General features: G+C 47.6%; 31 non-coding genes across 31 annotated transcripts; 20 read left to right on the forward strand and 11 right to left on the reverse strand.

The window, feature by feature from the left end:
* Nucleotides 1-131: 131 nt before the first annotated feature.
* Nucleotides 132-203, reverse strand: trnad-guc (transfer RNA aspartic acid (anticodon GUC)). The gene has a single exon. It is a non-coding gene; the product is annotated as a tRNA-Asp (tRNA).
* Nucleotides 204-319: 116 nt separating this feature from the next.
* On the forward strand, nucleotides 320-392 carry trnav-cac (transfer RNA valine (anticodon CAC)). The gene has a single exon. It is a non-coding gene; the product is annotated as a tRNA-Val (tRNA).
* Nucleotides 393-1300: 908 nt separating this feature from the next.
* On the forward strand, nucleotides 1301-1373 carry trnav-aac (transfer RNA valine (anticodon AAC)). The gene has a single exon. It is a non-coding gene; the product is annotated as a tRNA-Val (tRNA).
* A 65-nt stretch (nucleotides 1374-1438) lies between these two features.
* On the reverse strand, nucleotides 1439-1510 carry trnad-guc (transfer RNA aspartic acid (anticodon GUC)). Its single transcript has one exon. It is a non-coding gene; the product is annotated as a tRNA-Asp (tRNA).
* Nucleotides 1511-1626: 116 nt separating this feature from the next.
* trnav-cac (transfer RNA valine (anticodon CAC)) lies at nucleotides 1627-1699 on the forward strand. Its single transcript has one exon. It is a non-coding gene; the product is annotated as a tRNA-Val (tRNA).
* Nucleotides 1700-2091: 392 nt separating this feature from the next.
* On the reverse strand, nucleotides 2092-2163 carry trnad-guc (transfer RNA aspartic acid (anticodon GUC)). Its single transcript has one exon. It is a non-coding gene; the product is annotated as a tRNA-Asp (tRNA).
* Nucleotides 2164-3260: 1097 nt separating this feature from the next.
* On the forward strand, nucleotides 3261-3333 carry trnav-cac (transfer RNA valine (anticodon CAC)). The gene has a single exon. It is a non-coding gene; the product is annotated as a tRNA-Val (tRNA).
* A 1044-nt stretch (nucleotides 3334-4377) lies between these two features.
* On the reverse strand, nucleotides 4378-4449 carry trnad-guc (transfer RNA aspartic acid (anticodon GUC)). Its single transcript has one exon. It is a non-coding gene; the product is annotated as a tRNA-Asp (tRNA).
* A 444-nt stretch (nucleotides 4450-4893) lies between these two features.
* trnav-aac (transfer RNA valine (anticodon AAC)) lies at nucleotides 4894-4966 on the forward strand. Its single transcript has one exon. It is a non-coding gene; the product is annotated as a tRNA-Val (tRNA).
* Nucleotides 4967-6199: 1233 nt separating this feature from the next.
* trnav-aac (transfer RNA valine (anticodon AAC)) lies at nucleotides 6200-6272 on the forward strand. Its single transcript has one exon. It is a non-coding gene; the product is annotated as a tRNA-Val (tRNA).
* Nucleotides 6273-6337: 65 nt separating this feature from the next.
* On the reverse strand, nucleotides 6338-6409 carry trnad-guc (transfer RNA aspartic acid (anticodon GUC)). Its single transcript has one exon. It is a non-coding gene; the product is annotated as a tRNA-Asp (tRNA).
* A 116-nt stretch (nucleotides 6410-6525) lies between these two features.
* trnav-cac (transfer RNA valine (anticodon CAC)) lies at nucleotides 6526-6598 on the forward strand. Its single transcript has one exon. It is a non-coding gene; the product is annotated as a tRNA-Val (tRNA).
* A 1043-nt stretch (nucleotides 6599-7641) lies between these two features.
* trnad-guc (transfer RNA aspartic acid (anticodon GUC)) lies at nucleotides 7642-7713 on the reverse strand. The gene has a single exon. It is a non-coding gene; the product is annotated as a tRNA-Asp (tRNA).
* Nucleotides 7714-8157: 444 nt separating this feature from the next.
* On the forward strand, nucleotides 8158-8230 carry trnav-aac (transfer RNA valine (anticodon AAC)). Its single transcript has one exon. It is a non-coding gene; the product is annotated as a tRNA-Val (tRNA).
* A 581-nt stretch (nucleotides 8231-8811) lies between these two features.
* Nucleotides 8812-8884, forward strand: trnav-aac (transfer RNA valine (anticodon AAC)). Its single transcript has one exon. It is a non-coding gene; the product is annotated as a tRNA-Val (tRNA).
* A 253-nt stretch (nucleotides 8885-9137) lies between these two features.
* Nucleotides 9138-9210, forward strand: trnav-cac (transfer RNA valine (anticodon CAC)). Its single transcript has one exon. It is a non-coding gene; the product is annotated as a tRNA-Val (tRNA).
* A 1044-nt stretch (nucleotides 9211-10254) lies between these two features.
* On the reverse strand, nucleotides 10255-10326 carry trnad-guc (transfer RNA aspartic acid (anticodon GUC)). Its single transcript has one exon. It is a non-coding gene; the product is annotated as a tRNA-Asp (tRNA).
* A 444-nt stretch (nucleotides 10327-10770) lies between these two features.
* trnav-aac (transfer RNA valine (anticodon AAC)) lies at nucleotides 10771-10843 on the forward strand. The gene has a single exon. It is a non-coding gene; the product is annotated as a tRNA-Val (tRNA).
* A 1233-nt stretch (nucleotides 10844-12076) lies between these two features.
* Nucleotides 12077-12149, forward strand: trnav-aac (transfer RNA valine (anticodon AAC)). The gene has a single exon. It is a non-coding gene; the product is annotated as a tRNA-Val (tRNA).
* Nucleotides 12150-12214: 65 nt separating this feature from the next.
* Nucleotides 12215-12286, reverse strand: trnad-guc (transfer RNA aspartic acid (anticodon GUC)). The gene has a single exon. It is a non-coding gene; the product is annotated as a tRNA-Asp (tRNA).
* Nucleotides 12287-12402: 116 nt separating this feature from the next.
* Nucleotides 12403-12475, forward strand: trnav-cac (transfer RNA valine (anticodon CAC)). Its single transcript has one exon. It is a non-coding gene; the product is annotated as a tRNA-Val (tRNA).
* A 1043-nt stretch (nucleotides 12476-13518) lies between these two features.
* On the reverse strand, nucleotides 13519-13590 carry trnad-guc (transfer RNA aspartic acid (anticodon GUC)). The gene has a single exon. It is a non-coding gene; the product is annotated as a tRNA-Asp (tRNA).
* A 444-nt stretch (nucleotides 13591-14034) lies between these two features.
* Nucleotides 14035-14107, forward strand: trnav-aac (transfer RNA valine (anticodon AAC)). Its single transcript has one exon. It is a non-coding gene; the product is annotated as a tRNA-Val (tRNA).
* A 581-nt stretch (nucleotides 14108-14688) lies between these two features.
* Nucleotides 14689-14761, forward strand: trnav-aac (transfer RNA valine (anticodon AAC)). Its single transcript has one exon. It is a non-coding gene; the product is annotated as a tRNA-Val (tRNA).
* Nucleotides 14762-15014: 253 nt separating this feature from the next.
* Nucleotides 15015-15087, forward strand: trnav-cac (transfer RNA valine (anticodon CAC)). Its single transcript has one exon. It is a non-coding gene; the product is annotated as a tRNA-Val (tRNA).
* Nucleotides 15088-16131: 1044 nt separating this feature from the next.
* trnad-guc (transfer RNA aspartic acid (anticodon GUC)) lies at nucleotides 16132-16203 on the reverse strand. The gene has a single exon. It is a non-coding gene; the product is annotated as a tRNA-Asp (tRNA).
* A 2401-nt stretch (nucleotides 16204-18604) lies between these two features.
* Nucleotides 18605-18677, forward strand: trnav-aac (transfer RNA valine (anticodon AAC)). The gene has a single exon. It is a non-coding gene; the product is annotated as a tRNA-Val (tRNA).
* A 65-nt stretch (nucleotides 18678-18742) lies between these two features.
* trnad-guc (transfer RNA aspartic acid (anticodon GUC)) lies at nucleotides 18743-18814 on the reverse strand. The gene has a single exon. It is a non-coding gene; the product is annotated as a tRNA-Asp (tRNA).
* A 116-nt stretch (nucleotides 18815-18930) lies between these two features.
* Nucleotides 18931-19003, forward strand: trnav-cac (transfer RNA valine (anticodon CAC)). The gene has a single exon. It is a non-coding gene; the product is annotated as a tRNA-Val (tRNA).
* A 1559-nt stretch (nucleotides 19004-20562) lies between these two features.
* Nucleotides 20563-20635, forward strand: trnav-aac (transfer RNA valine (anticodon AAC)). Its single transcript has one exon. It is a non-coding gene; the product is annotated as a tRNA-Val (tRNA).
* Nucleotides 20636-21216: 581 nt separating this feature from the next.
* Nucleotides 21217-21289, forward strand: trnav-aac (transfer RNA valine (anticodon AAC)). Its single transcript has one exon. It is a non-coding gene; the product is annotated as a tRNA-Val (tRNA).
* The last annotated feature ends 57 nt before the right edge of the window (nucleotides 21290-21346 follow it).

Consider the following 21346-nt stretch of genomic DNA (forward strand, 5'->3'; position numbering starts at 1 on the left):
GGTGTAGTGGTTATCACATTCGGCTCACACGCGAAAGGTTCCCAACTCGAAACAGGGTGGGAAACAGGGTAATTTTCTTTGTATTTGCAATGAAAACTGAGTGTCCAAAAAGCAAAACACACAGGCACCACCTCCCCGTTGGGGAATCGAACCCCAGTCTTCCGCGTGACAGGCGGAGATACTATCCACTATACTAACGAGGAAAGGACTCTGTGCTTGCTACCTGGACAGGCGTAGAGGGAAAACTGTCACTAAAATCGGGAATGCAAGACAGCTATGCTGTTTGCCAATCCTGCCAACAGGATAAAAGCCAGTGTCTGTTTCCATGGTGTAGTGGTTATCACATTCGCCTCACACGCGAAAGGTCCCCAGCTCGAAACCGGGTGGAAACTTGGCAATTTTCTTTGAATTTGCAATGAAAACTGAGTATCCAAAAATACAATAGCACAGGTACCAAGTGCCCGTTGGGGCATCTCACCCCAGTCTTCCGCGTGACAGGAGAAGATACTATCCACTATACTAACGAGGAAAGGATTCTGTGCTTGCGACCTGGACAGGCGTAGAGGTAAAACTGTCACTAAACTTGTGAATGCCAGACAGCTATGCTGTTTGCCAATCCTGCCAACAGGATAAACGCCAGCGTCTGTTTCCATGGTGTAGTGGTTATCACATTCGGCTCACACGCGGAAGGTTCCCAACTCGAAACAGGGTGGGAAACAGGGTAATTTTCTTTGTATTTGCAATGAAAACTGAGTATCCAAAAAGCAAAACACACAGGCACCACCTCCCCGTTGGGGAATCGAACCCCAGTCTTCCGCGTGACAGGAGGAGATACTATCCACTATACTAACGAAGAAAGGATTCTGTGCTTGCGACCTGGACAGGCGTAGAGGTAAAACTGTCACTAAACTTGTGAATGCCAGACAGCTATGCTGTTTGCCAATCCTGCCAACAGGATAAATGCCAGTGTCTGTTTCCATGGTGTAGTGGTTATCACATTCGGCTCACACGCGAAAGGTTCCCAACTCGAAACAGGGTGGGAAACAGGGTAATTTTCTTTGTATTTGCAATGAAAATTGAGTATCCAAAAATTGAATTGCACCTGCACTCACCTCCCCTTCAGGGAATCTAACCACAGTCTTGCGCGTGACAGGCAGAGATACTATCCACTATACTAACGAGGAAAGGACTCTGTGCTTGCTACCTGGACAGGCGTAGAGGGAAAACTGTCACTAAAATCGGGAATGCCAGACAGCTATGCTGTTTGCCAATCCTGCCAACAGAGTAAACGCCAGTGTCTGTTTCCATGGTGTAGTGGTTATCACATTCGCCTAACACGCGAAAGGTCCCCAGCTCGAAACCGGGTGGAAACTTGGCAATTTTCTTTGAATTTGCAATGAAAACTGAGTATCCAAAAAGCAAAACACACAGGCACCACCTCCCCGTTGGGGAATCGAACCCCAGTCTTCCGCGTGACAGGCGGAGATACTATCCACTATACTAACGAGGAAAGCACTCTGTGCTTGCTACCTGGACAGGCGTAGAGGGAAAACTGTCACTAAAATCGGGAATGCAAGACAGCTATGCTGTTTGCCAATCCTGCCAACAGGATAAATGCCAGTGTCTGTTTCCATGGTGTAGTGGTTATCACATTCGCCTCACACGCGAAAGGTCCCCAGCTCGAAACCGGGTGGAAACTTGGCAATTTTCTTTGAATTTGCAATGAAAACTGAGTATCCAAAAATACAATAGCACAGGTACCAAGTGCCCGTTGGGGCATCTCACCCCAGTCTTCCGCGTGACAGGAGAAGATACTATCCACAATACTAACGAGGAAAGGACTCTGTGTTTGCTACCTGGACAGGCATAGAAGGAAAACTGTCACTAAAATAGGGAATGCCAGACAGCTATGCTGTTTTCCAATCCTGCCAACAGGATAAACACCAGCGTCTGTTTCCATGGTGTAGTGGTTATCACATTCGGCTCACACGCGGAAGGTTCCCAACTCGAAACAGGGTGGGAAACAGGGTAATTTTCTTTGTATTTGCAATGAAAACTGAGTGTCCAAAAAGCAAAACACACAGGCACCACCTCCCCGTTGGGGAATCGAACCCCAGTCTTCCGCGTGACAGGCGGAGATACTATCCACTATACTAACGAGGAAAGGATTCTGTGCTTGCGACCTGGACAGGCGTAGAGGTAAAACTGTCACTAAACTTGTGAATGCCAGACAGCTATGCTGTTTGCCAATCCTGCCAACAGGATAAACGCCAGCGTCTGTTTCCATGGTGTAGTGGTTATCACATTCGGCTCACACGCGGAAGGTTCCCAACTCGAAACAGGGTGGGAAACAGGGTAATTTTCTTTGTATTTGCAATGAAAACTGAGTATCCAAAAAGCAAAACACACAGGCACCACCTCCCCGTTGGGGAATCGAACCCCAGTCTTCCGCGTGACAGGAGGAGATACTATCCACTATACTAACGAGGAAAGGATTCTGTGCTTGCGACCTGGACAGGCGTAGAGGTAAAACTGTCACTAAACTTGTGAATGCCAGACAGCTATGCTGTTTGCCAATCCTGCCAACAGGATAAACGCCAGTGTCTGTTTCCATGGTGTAGTGGTTATCACATTCGGCTCACACGCGAAAGGTTCCCAACTCGAAACAGGGTGGGAAACAGGGTAATTTTCTTTGTATTTGCAATGAAAATTGAGTATCCAAAAATTGAATTGCACCTGCACTCACCTCCCCTTCAGGGAATCTAACCACAGTCTTGCGCGTGACAGGCAGAGATACTATCCACTATACTAACGAGGAAAGGACTCTGTGCTTGTTACCTGGACAGGCGTAGAGGGAAAACTGTCACTAAAATCGGGAATGCCAGACAGCTATGCTGTTTGCCAATCCTGCCAACAGAGTAAACGCCAGTGTCTGTTTCCATGGTGTAGTGGTTATCACATTCGCCTAACACGCGAAAGGTCCCCAGCTCGAAACCGGATGGAAACTTGGCAATTTTCTTTGAATTTGCAATGAAAACTGAGTATCCAAAAAGCAAAACACACAGGCACCACCTCCCCGTTGGGGTATCGAACCCCAGTCTTCCGCGTGACAGGCGGAGATACTATCCACTATACTAACGAGGAAAGCACTCTGTGCTTGCTACCTGGACAGGCGTAGAGGGAAAACTGTCACTAAAATCGGGAATGCAAGACAGCTATGCTGTTTGCCAATCCTGCCAACAGGATAAACGCCAGTGTCTGTTTCCATGGTGTAGTGGTTATCACATTCGCCTCACACGCGAAAGGTCCCCAGCTCGAAACCGGGTGGAAACTTGGCAATATTCTTTGAATTTGCAATGAAAACTGAGTATCCAAAAATACAATAGCACAGGTACCAAGTGCCCGTTGGGGCATCTCACCCCAGTCTTCCGCGTGACAGGAGAAGATACTATCCACAATACTAACGAGGAAAGGACTCTGTGTTTGCTACCTGGACAGGCATAGAAGGAAAACTGTCACTAAAATAGGGAATGCCAGACAGCTATGCTGTTTTCCAATCCTGCCAACAGGATAAACACCAGTGTCTGTTTCCATGGTGTAGTGGTTATCACATTCGGCTCACACGCGGAAGGTTCCCAACTCGAAACAGGGTGGGAAACAGGGTAATTTTCTTTGTATTTGCAATGAAAACTGAGTATCCAAAAAGCAAAACACACAGGCACCACCTCCCCGTTGGGGAATCGAACCCCAGTCTTCCGCGTGACAGGAGGAGATACTATCCACTATACTAACGAGGAAAGGACTCTGTGTTTGCTACCTGGACAGGCATAGAAGGAAAACTGTCACTAAAATAGGGAATGCCAGACAGCTATGCTGTTTTCCAATCCTGCCAACAGGATAAACACCAGCGTCTGTTTCCATGGTGTAGTGGTTATCACATTCGGCTCACACGCGGAAGGTTCCCAACTCGAAAAAGGGTGGGAAACAGGGTAATTTTCTTTGTATTTGCAATGAAAACTGAGTATCCAAAAAGCAAAACACACAGGCACCACCTCCCCGTTGGGGAATCGAACCCCAGTCTTCCGCGTGACAGGAGGAGATACTATCCACTATACTAACGACGAAAGGATTCTGTGCTTGCGACCTGGACAGGCTTAGAGGTAAAATTGTCACTAAACTTAATGCCAGACAGCTATGCGGTTTGCCAATCCTGCCAACAGGATAAACGCCAGTGTCTGTTTCCATGGTGTAGTGGTTATCACATTCGGCTCACACGCGAAAGGTTCCCAACTCGAAACAGGGTGGGAAACAGGGTAATTTTCTTTGTATTTGCAATGAAAACTGAGTGTCCAAAAAGGAAAACACACAGGCACCACCTTCCCCGTTGGGGAATCGAACCCCAGTCTTCCGCGTGACAGGCGGAGATACTATCCACTATACTAACGAGGAAAGGACTCTGTGCTTGCTACCTGGACAGGCGTAGAGGGAAAACTGTCACTAAAATCGGGAATGCAAGACAGCTATGCTGTTTGCCAATACTGCCAACAGGATAAACGCCAGTGTCTGTTTCCATGGTGTAGTGGTTATCACATTCTCCTCACAAGCGAAAGGTTCCCAACTCGAAACCGGGTGGGAAACAGGGTAATTTTCTTTGTATTTGCAATGAAAACTGAGTATCCAAAAACTGAATTGCACCTGCACTCACCTCCCCTTCAGGGAATCTAACCACAGTCTTGCGCGTGACAGGCAGAGATACTATCCACTATACTAACGAGGAAAGGACTCTGTGCTTGCTACCTGGACAGGCGTAGAGGGAAAACTGTCACTAAAATCGGGAATGCCAGACAGCTATGGTGTTTGCCAATCCGGCCAACAGAGTAAACGCCAGTGTCTGTTTCCATGGTGTAGTGGTTATCACATTCGCCTAACACGCGAAAGGTCCCCAGCTCGAAACCGGGTGGAAACTTGGCAATTTTCTTTGAATTTGCAATGAAAACTGAGTATCCAAAAAGCAAAACACACAGGCACCACCTCCCCGTTGGGGAATCGAACCCCAGTCTTCCACGTGACAGGCGGAGATACTATCCACTATACTAACGAGGAAAGGACTCTGTGCTTGCTACCTGGACAGGCGTAGAGGGAAAACTGTCACTAAAATCGGGAATGCCAGACAGCTATGCTGTTTGCCAATCCTGCCAACAGGATAAACGCCAGCGTCTGTTTCCATGGTGTAGTGGTTATCACATTCGGCTCACACGCGGAAGGTTCCCAACTCGAAACAGGGTGGGAAACAGGGTAATTTTCTTTGTATTTGCAATGAAAACTGAGTATCCAAAAAGCAAAACACACAGGGACCACCTCCCCGTTGGGGAATCGAACACCAGCCTTCCGCGTGACAGGAGGAGATACTATCCACTATACTAACGAGGAAAGGATTCTGTGCTTGAGACCTGGACAGGCGTAGAGGTAAAACTGTCACTAAACGTGAATGCCAGACAGCTATGCTGTTTGCCAATCCTGCCAACAGGATAAACGCCAGCGTCTGTTTCCATGGTGTAGTGGTTATCACATTCGGCTCACACGCGGAAGTTTCCGAACTCGAAACAGGGTGGGAAACAGGGTAATTTTCTTTGTATTTGCAATGAAAACTGAGTATCCAAAAAGCAAAACACACAGGCACCACCTCCCCGTTGGGGAATCGAACCCCAGTCTTCCGCGTGACAGGAGGAGATACTATCCACTATACTAACGAGGAAAGGATTCTGTGCTTGCGACCTGGACAGGCGTAGAGGTAAAACTGTCACTAAACTTGTGAATGCCAGACAGCTATGCTGTTTGCCAATCCTGCCAACAGGATAAACGCCAGTGTCTGTTTCCATGGTGTAGTGGTTATCACATTCGGCTCACACGCGAAAGGTTCCCAACTCGAAACAGGGTGGGAAACAGGGTAATTTTCTTTGTATTTGCAATGAAAACTGAGTATCCAAAAATTGAATTGCACCTGCACTCACCTCGCCTTCAGGGAATCTAACCACAGTCTTGCGCGTGACAGGCAGAGATACTATCCACTATACTAACGAGGAAAGGACTCTGTGCTTGCTACCTGGACAGGCGTAGAGGGAAAACTGTCACTAAAATCGGGAATGCCAGACAGCTATGCTGTTTGCCAATCCGGCCAACAGAGTAAACGCCAGTGTCCGTTTCCATGGTGTAGTGGTTATCACATTCGCCTAACACGCGAAAGGTCCCCAGCTCGAAACCGGGTGGAAACTTGGCAATTTTCTTTGAATTTGCAATGAAAACTGAGTATCCAAAAAGCAAAACACACAGGCACCACCTCCCCGTTGGGGAATCGAACCCCAGTCTTCCGCGTGACAGGCGGAGATACTATCCACTATACTAACGAGGAAAGGACTCTGTGCTTGCTACCTGGACAGGCGTAGAGGGAAAACTGTCACTAAAATCGGGAATGCAAGACAGCTATGCCGTTTGCCAATCCTGCCAACAGGATAAACGCCAGTGTCTGTTTCCATGGTGTAGTGGTTATCACATTCGCCTCACACGCGAAAGGTCCCCAGCTCGAAACCGGGTGGAAACTTGGCAATTTTCTTTGAATTTGCAATGAAAACTGAGTATCCAAAAATACAATAGCACAGGTACCAAGTGCCCGTTGGGGCATCTCACCCCAGTCTTCCGCGTGACAGGAGAAGATACTATCCACAATACTAACGAGGAAAGGACTCTGTGTTTGCTACCTGGACAGGCATAGAAGGAAAACTGTCACTAAAATAGGGAATGCCAGACAGCTATGCTGTTTTCCAATCCTGCCAACAGGATAAACACCAGCGTCTGTTTCCATGGTGTAGTGGTTATCACATTCGGCTCACACGCGGAAGGTTCCCAACTCGAAACAGGGTGGGAAACAGGGTAATTTTCTTTGTATTTGCAATGAAAACTGAGTATCCAAAAAGCAAAACACACAGGCACAACCTCCCCGTTGGGGAATCGAACCCCAGTCTTCCGCGTGACAGGAGGAGATACTATCCACTATACTAACGAGGAAAGGACTCTGTGTTTGCTACCTGGACAGGCATAGAAGGAAAACTGTCACTAAAATAGGGAATGCCAGACAGCTATGCTGTTTTCCAATCCTGCCAACAGGATAAACACCAGCGTCTGTTTCCATGGTGTAGTGGTTATCACATTCGGCTCACACGCGGAAGGTTCCCAACTCGAAAAAGGGTGGGAAACAGGGTAATTTTCTTTGTATTTGCAATGAAAACTGAGTATCCAAAAAGCAAAACACACAGGCACCACCTCCCCGTTGGGGAATCGAACCCCAGTCTTCCGCGTGACAGGAGGAGATACTATCCACTATACTAACGACGAAAGGATTCTGTGCTTGCGACCTGGACAGGCTTAGAGGTAAAATTGTCACTAAACTTAATGCCAGACAGCTATGCGGTTTGCCAATCCTGCCAACAGGATAAACGCCAGTGTCTGTTTCCATGGTGTAGTGGTTATCACATTCGGCTCACACGCGAAAGGTTCCCAACTCGAAACAGGGTGGGAAACAGGGTAATTTTCTTTGTATTTGCAATGAAAACTGAGTGTCCAAAAAGCAAAACACACAGGCACCACCTCCCCGTTGGGGAATCGAACCCCAGTCTTCCGCGTGACAGGCGGAGATACTATCCACTATACTAACGAGGAAAGGACTCTGTGCTTGCTACCTGGACAGGCGTAGAGGGAAAACTGTCACTAAAATCGGGAATGCAAGACAGCTATGCTGTTTGCCAATACTGCCAACAGGATAAACGACAGTGTCTGTTTCCATGGTGTAGTGGTTATCACATTCTCCTCACAAGCGAAAGGTTCCCAACTCGAAACCGGGTGGGAAGCAGGGTAATTTTCTTTGTATTTGCAATGAAAACTGAGTATCCAAAAACTGAATTGCACCTGCACTCACCTCCCCTTCAGGGAATCTAACCACAGTCTTGCGCGTGACAGGCAGAGATACTATCCACTATACTAACGAGGAAAGGACTCTGTGCTTGCTACCTGGACAGGCGTAGAGGGAAAACTGTCACTAAAATCGGGAATGCCAGACAGCTATGCTGTTTGCCAATCCGGCCAACAGAGTAAACGCCAGTGTCTGTTTCCATGGTGTAGTGGTTATCACATTCGCCTAACACGCGAAAGGTCCCCAGCTCGAAACCGGGTGGAAACTTGGCAATTTTCTTTGAATTTGCAATGAAAACTGAGTATCCAAAAAGCAAAACACACAGGCACCACCTCCCCGTCGGGGAATCGAACCCCAGTCTTCCGCGTGACAGGAGGAGATACTATCCACTATACTAACGAGGAAAGGACTCTGTGCTTGCTACCTGGACAGGCGTAGAGGGAAAACTGTCACTAAAATCGGGAATGCCAGACAGCTATGCTGTTTGCCAATCCTGCCAACAGGATAAACGCCAGTGTCTGTTTCCATGGTGTAGTGGTTATCACATTCGGCTCACACGCGAAAGGTTCCCAACTCGAAACAGGGTGGGAAACAGGGTAATTTTCTTTGTATTTGCAATGAAAATTGAGTATCCAAAAATTGAATTGCACCTGCACTCACCTCCCCTTCAGGGAATCTAACCACAGTCTTGCGCGTGACAGGCAGAGATACTATCCACTATACTAACGAGGAAAGGACTCTGTGCTTGCTACCTGGACAGGCGTAGAGGGAAAACTGTCACTAAAATCGGGAATGCCAGACAGCTATGCTGTTTGCCAATCCTGCCAACAGAGTAAACGCCAGTGTCTGTTTCCATGGTGTAGTGGTTATCACATTCGCCTAACACGCGAAAGGTCCCCAGCTCGAAACCGGGTGGAAACTTGGCAATTTTCTTTGAATTTGCAATGAAAACTGAGTATCCAAAAAGCAAAACACACAGGCACCACCTCCCCGTTGGGGAATCAAACCCCAGTCTTCCGCGTGACAGGCGGAGATACTATCCACTATACTAACGAGGAAAGCACTCTGTGCTTGCTACCTGGACAGGCGTAGAGGGAAAACTGTCACTAAAATCGGGAATGCAAGACAGCTATGCTGTTTGCCAATCCTGCCAACAGGATAAACGCCAGTGTCTGTTTCCATGGTGTAGTGGTTATCACATTCGCCTCACACGCGAAAGGTCCCCAGCTCGAAACCGGGTGGAAACTTGGCAATATTCTTTGAATTTGCAATGAAAACTGAGTATCCAAAAATACAATAGCACAGGTACCAAGTGCCCGTTGGGGCATCTCACCCCAGTCTTCCGCGTGACAGGAGAAGATACTATCCACAATACTAACGAGGAAAGGACTCTGTGTTTGCTACCTGGACAGGCATAGAAGGAAAACTGTCACTAAAATAGGGAATGCCAGACAGCTATGCTGTTTTCCAATCCTGCCAACAGGATAAACACCAGCGTCTGTTTCCATGGTGTAGTGGTTATCACATTCGGCTCACACGCGGAAGGTTCCCAACTCGAAACAGGGTGGGAAACAGGGTAATTTTCTTTGTATTTGCAATGAAAACTGAGTATCCAAAAAGCAAAACACACAGGCACCACCTCCCCGTTGGGGAATCGAACCCCAGTCTTCCGCGTGACAGGAGGAGATACTATCCACTATACTAACGAGGAAAGGACTCTGTGTTTGCTACCTGGACAGGCATAGAAGGAAAACTGTCACTAAAATAGGGAATGCCAGACAGCTATGCTGTTTTCCAATCCTGCCAACAGGATAAACACCAGCGTCTGTTTCCATGGTGTAGTGGTTATCACATTCGGCTCACACGCGGAAGGTTCCCAACTCGAAAAAGGGTGGGAAACAGGGTAATTTTCTTTGTATTTGCAATGAAAACTGAGTATCCAAAAAGCAAAACACACAGGCACCACCTCCCCGTTGGGGAATCGAACCCCAGTCTTCCGCGTGACAGGAGGAGATACTATCCACTATACTAACGACGAAAGGATTCTGTGCTTGCGACCTGGACAGGCTTAGAGGTAAAATTGTCACTAAACTTAATGCCAGACAGCTATGCGGTTTGCCAATCCTGCCAACAGGATAAACGCCAGTGTCTGTTTCCATGGTGTAGTGGTTATCACATTCGGCTCACACGCGAAAGGTTCCCAACTCGAAACAGGGTGGGAAACAGGGTAATTTTCTTTGTATTTGCAATGAAAACTGAGTGTCCAAAAAGGAAAACACACAGGCACCACCTTCCCCGTTGGGGAATCGAACCCCAGTCTTCCGCGTGACAGGCGGAGATACTATCCACTATACTAACGAGGAAAGGACTCTGTGCTTGCTACCTGGACAGGCGTAGAGGGAAAACTGTCACTAAAATCGGGAATGCAAGACAGCTATGCTGTTTGCCAATACTGCCAACAGGATAAACGCCAGTGTCTGTTTCCATGGTGTAGTGGTTATCACATTCTCCTCACAAGCGAAAGGTTCCCAACTCGAAACCGGGTGGGAAACAGGGTAATTTTCTTTGTATTTGCAATGAAAACTGAGTATCCAAAAACTGAATTGCACCTGCACTCACCTCCCCTTCAGGGAATCTAACCACAGTCTTGCGCGTGACAGGCAGAGATACTATCCACTATACTAACGAGGAAAGGACTCTGTGCTTGCTACCTGGACAGGCGTAGAGGGAAAACTGTCACTAAAATCGGGAATGCCAGACAGCTATGGTGTTTGCCAATCCGGCCAACAGAGTAAACGCCAGTGTCTGTTTCCATGGTGTAGTGGTTATCACATTCGCCTAACACGCGAAAGGTCCCCAGCTCGAAACCGGGTGGAAACTTGGCAATTTTCTTTGAATTTGCAATGAAAACTGAGTATCCAAAAAGCAAAACACACAGGCACCACCTCCCCGTTGGGGAATCGAACCCCAGTCTTCCACGTGACAGGCGGAGATACTATCCACTATACTAACGAGGAAAGGACTCTGTGCTTGCTACCTGGACAGGCGTAGAGGGAAAACTGTCACTAAAATCGGGAATGCCAGACAGCTATGCTGTTTGCCAATCCTGCCAACAGGATAAACGCCAGCGTCTGTTTCCATGGTGTAGTGGTTATCACATTCGGCTCACACGCGGAAGGTTCCCAACTCGAAACAGGGTGGGAAACAGGGTAATTTTCTTTGTATTTGCAATGAAAACTGAGTATCCAAAAAGCAAAACACACAGGGACCACCTCCCCGTTGGGGAATCGAACACCAGCCTTCCGCGTGACAGGAGGAGATACTATCCACTATACTAACGAGGAAAGGATTCTGTGCTTGAGACCTGGACAGGCGTAGAGGTAAAACTGTCACTAAACGTGAATGCCAGACAGCTATGCTGTTTGCCAATCCTGCCAACAGGATAAACGCCAGCGTCTGTTTCCATGGTGTAGTGGTTATCACATTCGGCTCACACGCGGAAGTTTCCCAACTCGAAACAGGGTGGGAAACAGGGTAATTTTCTTTGTATTTGCAATGAAAACTGAGTATCCAAAAAGCAAAACACACAGGCACCACCTCCCCGTTGGGGAATCGAACCCCAGTCTTCCGCGTGACAGGAGGAGATACTATCCACTATACTAACGAGGAAAGGATTCTGTGCTTGCGACCTGGACAGGCGTAGAGGTAAAACTGTCACTAAACTTGTGAATGCCAGACAGCTATGCTGTTTGCCAATCCTGCCAACAGGATAAACGCCAGTGTCTGTTTCCATGGTGTAGTGGTTATCACATTCGGCTCACACGCGAAAGGTTCCCAACTCGAAACAGGGTGGGAAACAGGGTAATTTTCTTTGTATTTGCAATGAAAACTGAGTATCCAAAAATTGAATTGCACCTGCACTCACCTCGCCTTCAGGGAATCTAACCACAGTCTTGCGCGTGACAGGCAGAGATACTATCCACTATACTAACGAGGAAAGGACTCTGTGCTTGCTACCTGGACAGGCGTAGAGGGAAAACTGTCACTAAAATCGGGAATGCCAGACAGCTATGCTGTTTGCCAATCCGGCCAACAGAGTAAACGCCAGTGTCCGTTTCCATGGTGTAGTGGTTATCACATTCGCCTAACACGCGAAAGGTCCCCAGCTCGAAACCGGGTGGAAACTTGGCAATTTTCTTTGAATTTGCAATGAAAACTGAGTATCCAAAAAGCAAAACACACAGGCACCACCTCCCCGTTGGGGAATCGAACCCCAGTCTTCCGCGTGACAGGCGGAGATACTATCCACTATACTAACGAGGAAAGGACTCTGTGCTTGCTACCTGGACAGGCGTAGAGGGAAAACTGTCACTAAAATCGGGAATGCAAGACAGCTATGCCGTTTGCCAATCCTGCCAACAGGATAAACGCCAGTGTCTGTTTCCATGGTGTAGTGGTTATCACATTCGCCTCACACGCGAAAGGTCCCCAGCTCGAAACCGGGTGGAAACTTGGCAATTTTCTTTGAATTTGCAATGAAAACTGAGTATCCAAAAATACAATAGCACAGGTACCAAGTGCCCGTTGGGGCATCTCACCCCAGTCTTCCGCGTGACAGGAGAAGATACTATCCACAATACTAACGAGGAAAGGACTCTGTGTTTGCTACCTGGACAGGCATAGAAGGAAAACTGTCACTAAAATAGGGAATGCCAGACAGCTATGCTGTTTTCCAATCCTGCCAACAGGATAAACACCAGCGTCTGTTTCCATGGTGTAGTGGTTATCACATTCGGCTCACACGCGGAAGGTTCCCAACTCGAAACAGGGTGGGAAACAGGGTAATTTTCTTTGTATTTGCAATGAAAACTGAGTATCCAAAAAGCAAAACACACAGGCACAACCTCCCCGTTGGGGAATCGAACCCCAGTCTTCCGCGTGACAGGAGGAGATACTATCCACTATACTAACGAGGAAAGGACTCTGTGTTTGCTACCTGGACAGGCATAGAAGGAAAACTGTCACTAAAATAGGGAATGCCAGACAGCTATGCTGTTTTCCAATCCTGCCAACAGGATAAACACCAGCGTCTGTTTCCATGGTGTAGTGGTTATCACATTCGGCTCACACGCGGAAGGTTCCCAACTCGAAAAAGGGTGGGAAACAGGGTAATTTTCTTTGTATTTGCAATGAAAACTGAGTATCCAAAAAGCAAAACACACAGGCACCACCTCCCCGTTGGGGAATCGAACCCCAGTCTTCCGCGTGACAGGAGGAGATACTATCCACTATACTAACGACGAAAGGATTCTGTGCTTGCGACCTGGACAGGCTTAGAGGTAAAATTGTCACTAAACTTAATGCCAGACAGCTATGCGGTTTGCCAATCCTGCCAACAGGATAAACGCCAGTGTCTGTTTCCATGGTGTAGTGGTTATCACATTCGGCTCACACGCGAAAGGTTCCCAACTCGAAACAGGGTGGGAAACAGGGTAATTTTCTTTGTATTTGCAATGAAAACTGAGTGTCCAAAAAGCAAAACACACAGGCACCACCTCCCCGTTGGGGAATCGAACCCCAGTCTTCCGCGTGACAGGCGGAGATACTATCCACTATACTAACGAGGAAAGGACTCTGTGCTTGCTACCTGGACAGGCGTAGAGGGAAAACTGTCACTAAAATCGGGAATGCAAGACAGCTATGCTGTTTGCCAATACTGCCAACAGGATAAACGACAGTGTCTGTTTCCATGGTGTAGTGGTTATCACATTCTCCTCACAAGCGAAAGGTTCCCAACTCGAAACCGGGTGGGAAGCAGGGTAATTTTCTTTGTATTTGCAATGAAAACTGAGTATCCAAAAACTGAATTGCACCTGCACTCACCTCCCCTTCAGGGAATCTAACCACAGTCTTGCGCGTGACAGGCAGAGATACTATCCACTATACTAACGAGGAAAGGACTCTGTGCTTGCTACCTGGACAGGCGTAGAGGGAAAACTGTCACTAAAATCGGGAATGCCAGACAGCTATGCTGTTTGCCAATCCGGCCAACAGAGTAAACGCCAGTGTCTGTTTCCATGGTGTAGTGGTTATCACATTCGCCTAACACGCGAAAGGTCCCCAGCTCGAAACCGGGTGGAAACTTGGCAATTTTCTTTGAATTTGCAATGAAAACTGAGTATCCAAAAAGCAAAACACACAGGCACCACCTCCCCGTCGGGGAATCGAACCCCAGTCTTCCGCGTGACAGGAGGAGATACTATCCACTATACTAACGAGGAAAGGACTCTGTGCTTGCTACCTGGACAGGCGTAGAGGGAAAACTGTCACTAAAATCGGGAATGCCAGACAGCTATGCTGTTTGCCAATCCTGCCAACAGGATAAACGCCAGTGTCTGTTTCCATGGTGTAGTGGTTATCACATTCGGCTCACACGCGAAAGGTTCCCAACTCGAAACAGGGTGGGAAACAGGGTAATTTTCTTTGTATTTGCAATGAAAATTGAGTATCCAAAAATTGAATTGCACCTGCACTCACCTCCCCTTCAGGGAATCTAACCACAGTCTTGCGCGTGACAGGCAGAGATACTATCCACTATACTAACGAGGAAAGGACTCTGTGCTTGCTACCTGGACAGGCGTAGAGGGAAAACTGTCACTAAAATCGGGAATGCCAGACAGCTATGCTGTTTGCCAATCCTGCCAACAGAGTAAACGCCAGTGTCTGTTTCCATGGTGTAGTGGTTATCACATTCGCCTAACACGCGAAAGGTCCCCAGCTCGAAACCGGGTGGAAACTTGGCAATTTTCTTTGAATTTGCAATGAAAACTGAGTATCCAAAAAGCAAAACACACAGGCACCACCTCCCCGTTGGGGAATCAAACCCCAGTCTTCCGCGTGACAGGCGGAGATACTATCCACTATACTAACGAGGAAAGCACTCTGTGCTTGCTACCTGGACAGGCGTAGAGGGAAAACTGTCACTAAAATCGGGAATGCAAGACAGCTATGCTGTTTGCCAATCCTGCCAACAGGATAAACGCCAGTGTCTGTTTCCATGGTGTAGTGGTTATCACATTCGCCTCACACGCGAAAGGTCCCCAGCTCGAAACCGGGTGGAAACTTGGCAATTTTCTTTGAATTTGCAATGAAAACTGAGTATCCAAAAATACAATAGCACAGGTACAAAGTGCCCGTTGGGGCATCTCACCCCAGTCTTCCGCGTGACAGGAGAAGATACTATCCACAATACTAACGAGGAAAGGACTCTGTGTTTGCTACCTGGACAGGCATAGAAGGAAAACTGTCACTAAAATAGGGAATGCCAGACAGCTATGCTGTTTTCCAATCCTGCCAACAGGATAAACACCAGCGTCTGTTTCCATGGTGTAGTGGTTATCACATTCGGCTCACACGCGGAAGGTTCCCAACTCGAAAAAGGGTGGGAAACAGGGTAATTTTCTTTGTATTTGCAATGAAAACTGAGTATCCAAAAAGCAAAACACACAGGCACCACCTCCCCGTTGGGGAATCGAACCCCAGTCTTCCGCGTGACAGGAGGAGATACTATCCACTATACTAACGAGGAAAGGACTCTGTATTTGCTACCTGGACAGGCATAGAAGGAAAACTGTCACTAAAATAGGGAATGCCAGACAGCTATGCTGTTTTCCAATCCTGCCAACAGGATAAACACCAGCGTCTGTTTCCATGGTGTAGTGGTTATCACATTCGGCTCACACGCGGAAGGTTCCCAACTCGAAAAAGGGTGGGAAACAGGGTAATTTTCTTTGTATTTGCAATGAAAACTGAGTATCCAAAAAGCAAAACACACAGGCACCACCTCCCCGTTGGGGAATCGAACCCCAGTCTTCCGCGTGACAGGAGGAGATACTATCCACTATACTAACGACGAAAGGATTCTGTGCTTGCGACCTGGACAGGCTTAGAGGTAAAATTGTCACTAAACTTAATGCCAGACAGCTATGCGGTTTGCCAATCCTGCCAACAGGATAAACGCCAGTGTCTGTTTCCATGGTGTAGTGGTTATCACATTCGGCTCACACGCGAAAGGTTCCCAACTCGAAACAGGGTGGGAAACAGGGTAATTTTCTTTGTATTTGCAATGAAAACTGAGTGTCCAAAAAGGAAAACACACAGGCACCACCTTCCCCGTTGGGGAATCGAACCCCAGTCTTCCGCGTGACAGGCGGAGATACTATCCACTATACTAACGAGGAAAGGACTCTGTGCTTGCTACCTGGACAGGCGTAGAGGGAAAACTGTCACTAAAATCGGGAATGCAAGACAGCTATGCTGTTTGCCAATACTGCCAACAGGATAAACGCCAGTGTCTGTTTCCATGGTGTAGTGGTTATCACATTCTCCTCACAAGCGAAAGGTTCCCAACTCGAAACCGGGTGGGAAACAGGGTAATTTTCTTTGTATTTGCAATGAAAACTGAGTATCCAAAAACTGAATTGCACCTGCACTCACCTCCCCTTCAGGGAATCTAACCACAGTCTTGCGCGTGACAGGCAGAGATACTATCCACTATACTAACGAGGAAAGGACTCTGTGCTTGCTACCTGGACAGGCGTAGAGGGAAAACTGTCACTAAAATCGGGAATGCCAGACAGCTATGCTGTTTGCCAATCCGGCCAACAGAGTAAACGCCAGTGTCTGTTTCCATGGTGTAGTGGTTATCACATTCGCCTAACACGCGAAAGGTCCCCAGCTCGAAACCGGGTGGAACTTGGGAATTTTCTTTGAATTTGCAATGAAAACTGAGTATCCAAAAAGCAAAACACACAGGCACCACCTCTCCGTTGGGGAATCGAACCCCAGTCTTCCGCGTGACAGGCGGAGATACTATCCACTATACTAACGAGGAAAGGACTCTGTGCTTGCTACCTGGACAGGCGTAGAGGGAAAACTGTCACTAAAATCGGGAATGCCAGACAGCTATGCTGTTTGCCAATCCTGCCAACAGGATAAACGCCAGCGTCTGTTTCCATGGTGTAGTGGTTATCACATTCGGCTCACACGCGGAAGGTTCCCAACTCGAAACAGGGTGGGAAACAGGGTAATTTTCTTTGTATTTGCAATGAAAACTGAGTATCCAAAAAGCAAAACACACAGGCACCACCTCCCCGTTGGGGAATCGAACCCCAGTCTTCCGCATGACAGGAGGAGATACTATCCACTATACTAACGAGGAAAGGACTCTGTGCTTGCTACCTGGACAGGCGTAGAGGGAAAACTGTCACTAAAATCGGGAATGCCAGACAGCTATGCTGTTTGCCAATCCTGCCAACAGGATAAACGCCAGTGTCTGTTTCCATGGTGTAGTGGTTATCACATTCGGCTCACACGCGAAAGGTTCCCAACTCGAAACAGGGTGGGAAACAGGGTAATTTTCTTTGTATTTGCAATGAAAACTGAGTATCCAAAAAGCAAAACACACAGGGACCACCTCCCCGTTGGGGAATCGAACCCCAGTCTTCCGCGTGACAGGAGGAGATACTATCCACTATACTAACGAGGAAAGGATTCTGTGCTTGAGACCTGGACAGGCGTAGAGGTAAAACTGTCACTAAACGTGAATGCCAGACAGCTATGCTGTTTGCCAATCCTGCCAACAGGATAAACGCCAGCGTCTGTTTCCATGGTGTAGTGGTTATCACATTCGGCTCACACGCGGAAGTTTCCCAACTCGAAACAGGGTGGGAAACAGGGTAATTTTCTTTGTATTTGCAATGAAAACTGAGTATCCAAAAAGCAAAACACACAGGGACCACCTCCCCGTTGGGGAATCGAACCCCAGTCTTCCGCGTGACAGGAGGAGATACTATCCACTATACTAACGAGGAAAGGATTCTGTGCTTGAGACCTGGACAGGCGTAGAGGTAAAACTGTCACTAAACGTGAATGCCAGACAGCTATGCTGTTTGCCAATCCTGCCAACAGGATAAACGCCAGCGTCTGTTTCCATGGTGTAGTGGTTATCACATTCGGCTCACACGCGGAAGTTTCCCAACTCGAAACAGGGTGGGAAACAGGGTAATTTTCTTTGTATTTGCAATGAAAACTGAGTATCCAAAAAGCAAAACACACAGGCACCACCTCCCCGTTGGGGAATCGAACCCCAGTCTTCCGCGTGACAGGAGGAGATACTATCCACTATACTAACGAGGAAAGGATTCTGTGCTTGCGACCTGGACAGGCGTAGAGGTAAAACTGTCACTAAACTTGTGAATGCCAGACAGCTATGCTGTTTGCCAATCCTGCCAACAGGATAAACGCCAGTGTCTGTTTCCATGGTGTAGTGGTTATCACATTCGGCTCACACGCGAAAGGTTCCCAACTCGAAACAGGGTGGGAAACAGGGTAATTTTCTTTGTATTTGCAATGAAAACTGAGTATCCAAAAATTGAATTGCACCTGCACTCACCTCGCCTTCAGGGAATCTAACCACAGTCTTGCGCGTGACAGGCAGAGATACTATCCACTATACTAACGAGGAAAGGACTCTGTGCTTGCTACCTGGACAGGCGTAGAGGGAAAACTGTCACTAAAATCGGGAATGCCAGACAGCTATGCTGTTTGCCAATCCGGCCAACAGAGTAAACGCCAGTGTCCGTTTCCATGGTGTAGTGGTTATCACATTCGCCTAACACGCGAAAGGTCCCCAGCTCGAAACCGGGTGGAAACTTGGCAATTTTCTTTGAATTTGCAATGAAAACTGAGTATCCAAAAAGCAAAACACACAGGCACCACCTCCCCGTTGGGGAATCGAACCCCAGTCTTCCGCGTGACAGGCGGAGATACTATCCACTATACTAACGAGGAAAGGACTCTGTGCTTGCTACCTGGACAGGCGTAGAGGGAAAACTGTCACTAAAATCGGGAATGCAAGACAGCTATGCCGTTTGCCAATCCTGCCAACAGGATAAACGACAGTGTCTGTTTCCATGGTGTAGTGGTTATCACATTCGCCTCACACGCGAAAGGTCCCCAGCTCGAAACCGGGTGGAAACTTGGCAATTTTCTTTGAATTTGCAATGAAAACTGAGTATCCAAAAATACAATAGCACAGGTACCAAGTGCCCGTTGGGGCATCTCACCCCAGTCTTCCGCGTGACAGGAGAAGATACTATCCACAATACTAACGAGGAAAGGACTCTGTGTTTGCTACCTGGACAGGCATAGAAGGAAAACTGTCACTAAAATAGGGAATGCCAGACAGCTATGCTGTTTTCCAATCCTGCCAACAGGATAAACACCAGCGTCTGTTTCCATGGTGTAGTGGTTATCACATTCGGCTCACACGCGGAAGGTTCCCAACTCGAAACAGGGTGGGAAACAGGGTAATTTTCTTTGTATTTGCAATGAAAACTGAGTATCCAAAAAGCAAAACACACAGGCACCACCTCCCCGTTGGGGAATCGAACCCCAGTCTTCCGCGTGACAGGAGGAGATACTATCCACTATACTAACGAGGAAAGGACTCTGTGTTTGCTACCTGGACAGGCATAGAAGGAAAACTGTCACTAAAATAGGGAATGCCAGACAGCTATGCTGTTTTCCAATCCTGCCAACAGGATAAACACCAGCGTCTGTTTCCATGGTGTAGTGGTTATCACATTCGGCTCACACGCGGAAGGTTCCCAACTCGAAAAAGGGTGGGAAACAGGGTAATTTTCTTTGTATTTGCAATGAAAACTGAGTATCCAAAAAGCAAAACACACAGGCACCACCTCCCCGTTGGGGAATCGAACCCCAGTCTTCCGCGTGACAGCAGGAGATACTATCCACTATACTAACGACGAAAGGATTCTGTGCTTGCGACCTGGACAGGCTTAGAGGTAAAATTGTCACTAAACTTAATGCCAGACAGCTATGCGGTTTGCCAATCCTGCCAACAGGATAAACGCCAGTGTCTGTTTCCATGGTGTAGTGGTTATCACATTCGGCTCACACGCGAAAGGTTCCCAACTCGAAACAGGGTGGGAAACAGGGTAATTTTCTTTGTATTTGCAATGAAAACTGAGTGTCCAAAAAGCAAAACACACAGGCACCACCTCCCCGTTGGGGAATCGAACCCCAGTCTTCCGCGTGACAGGCAGAGATACTATCCACTATACTAACGAGGAAAGGACTCTGTGCTTGCTACCTGGACAGGCGTAGAGGGAAAACTGTCACTAAAATCGGGAATGCAAGACAGCTATGCTGTTTGCCAATACTGCCAACAGGATAAACGACAGTGTCTGTTTCCATGGTGTAGTGGTTATCACATTCTCCTCACAAGCGAAAGGTTCCCAACTCGAAACCGGGTGGGAAGCAGGGTAATTTTCTTTGTATTTGCAATGAAAACTGAGTATCCAAAAACTGAATTGCACCTGCACTCACCTCCCCTTCAGGGAATCTAACCACAGTCTTGCGCGTGACAGGCAGAGATACTATCCACTATACTAACGAGGAAAGGACTCTGTGCTTGCTACCTGGACAGGCGTAGAGGGAAAACTGTCACTAAAATCGGGAATGCCAGACAGCTATGCTGTTTGCCAATCCGGCCAACAGAGTAAACGCCAGTGTCTGTTTCCATGGTGTAGTGGTTATCACATTCGCCTAACACGCGAAAGGTCCCCAGCTCGAAACCGGGTGGAAACTTGGGAATTTTCTTTGAATTTGCAATGAAAACTGAGTATCCAAAAAGCAAAACACACAGGCACCACCTCCCCGTTGGGGAATCGAACCCCAGTCTTCCGCGTGACAGGAGGAGATACTATCCACTATACTAACGAGGAAAGCACTCTGTGCTTGCTACCTGGACAGGCGTAGAGGGAAAACTGTCACTAAAATCGGGAATGCCAGACAGCTATGCTGTTTGCCAATCCTGCCAACAGGATAAACGCCAGTGTCTGTTTCCATGGTGTAGTGGTTATCACATTCGGCTCACACGCGAAAGGTTCCCAACTCGAAACAGGGTGGGAAACAGGGTAATTTTCTTTGTATTTGCAATGAAAATTGAGTATCCAAAAATTGAATTGCACCTGCACTCACCTCCCCTTCAGGGAATCTAACCACAGTCTTGCGCGTGACAGGCAGAGATACTATCCACTATACTAACGAGGAAAGGACTCTGTGCTTGCTACCTGGACAGGCGTAGAGGGAAAACTGTCACTAAAATCGGGAATGCCAGACAGCTATGCTGTTTGCCAATCCTGCCAACAGAGTAAACGCCAGTGTCTGTTTCCATGGTGTAGTGGTTATCACATTCGCCTAACACGCGAAAGGTCCCCAGCTCGAAACCGGGTGGAAACTTGGCAATTTTCTTTGAATTTGCAATGAAAACTGAGTATCCAAAAAGCAAAACACACA

This window comes from Festucalex cinctus, chromosome 19 (assembly GCF_051991245.1).
Source record: "Festucalex cinctus isolate MCC-2025b chromosome 19, RoL_Fcin_1.0, whole genome shotgun sequence".
Lineage (NCBI taxonomy): Eukaryota > Metazoa > Chordata > Actinopteri > Syngnathiformes > Syngnathidae > Festucalex > Festucalex cinctus.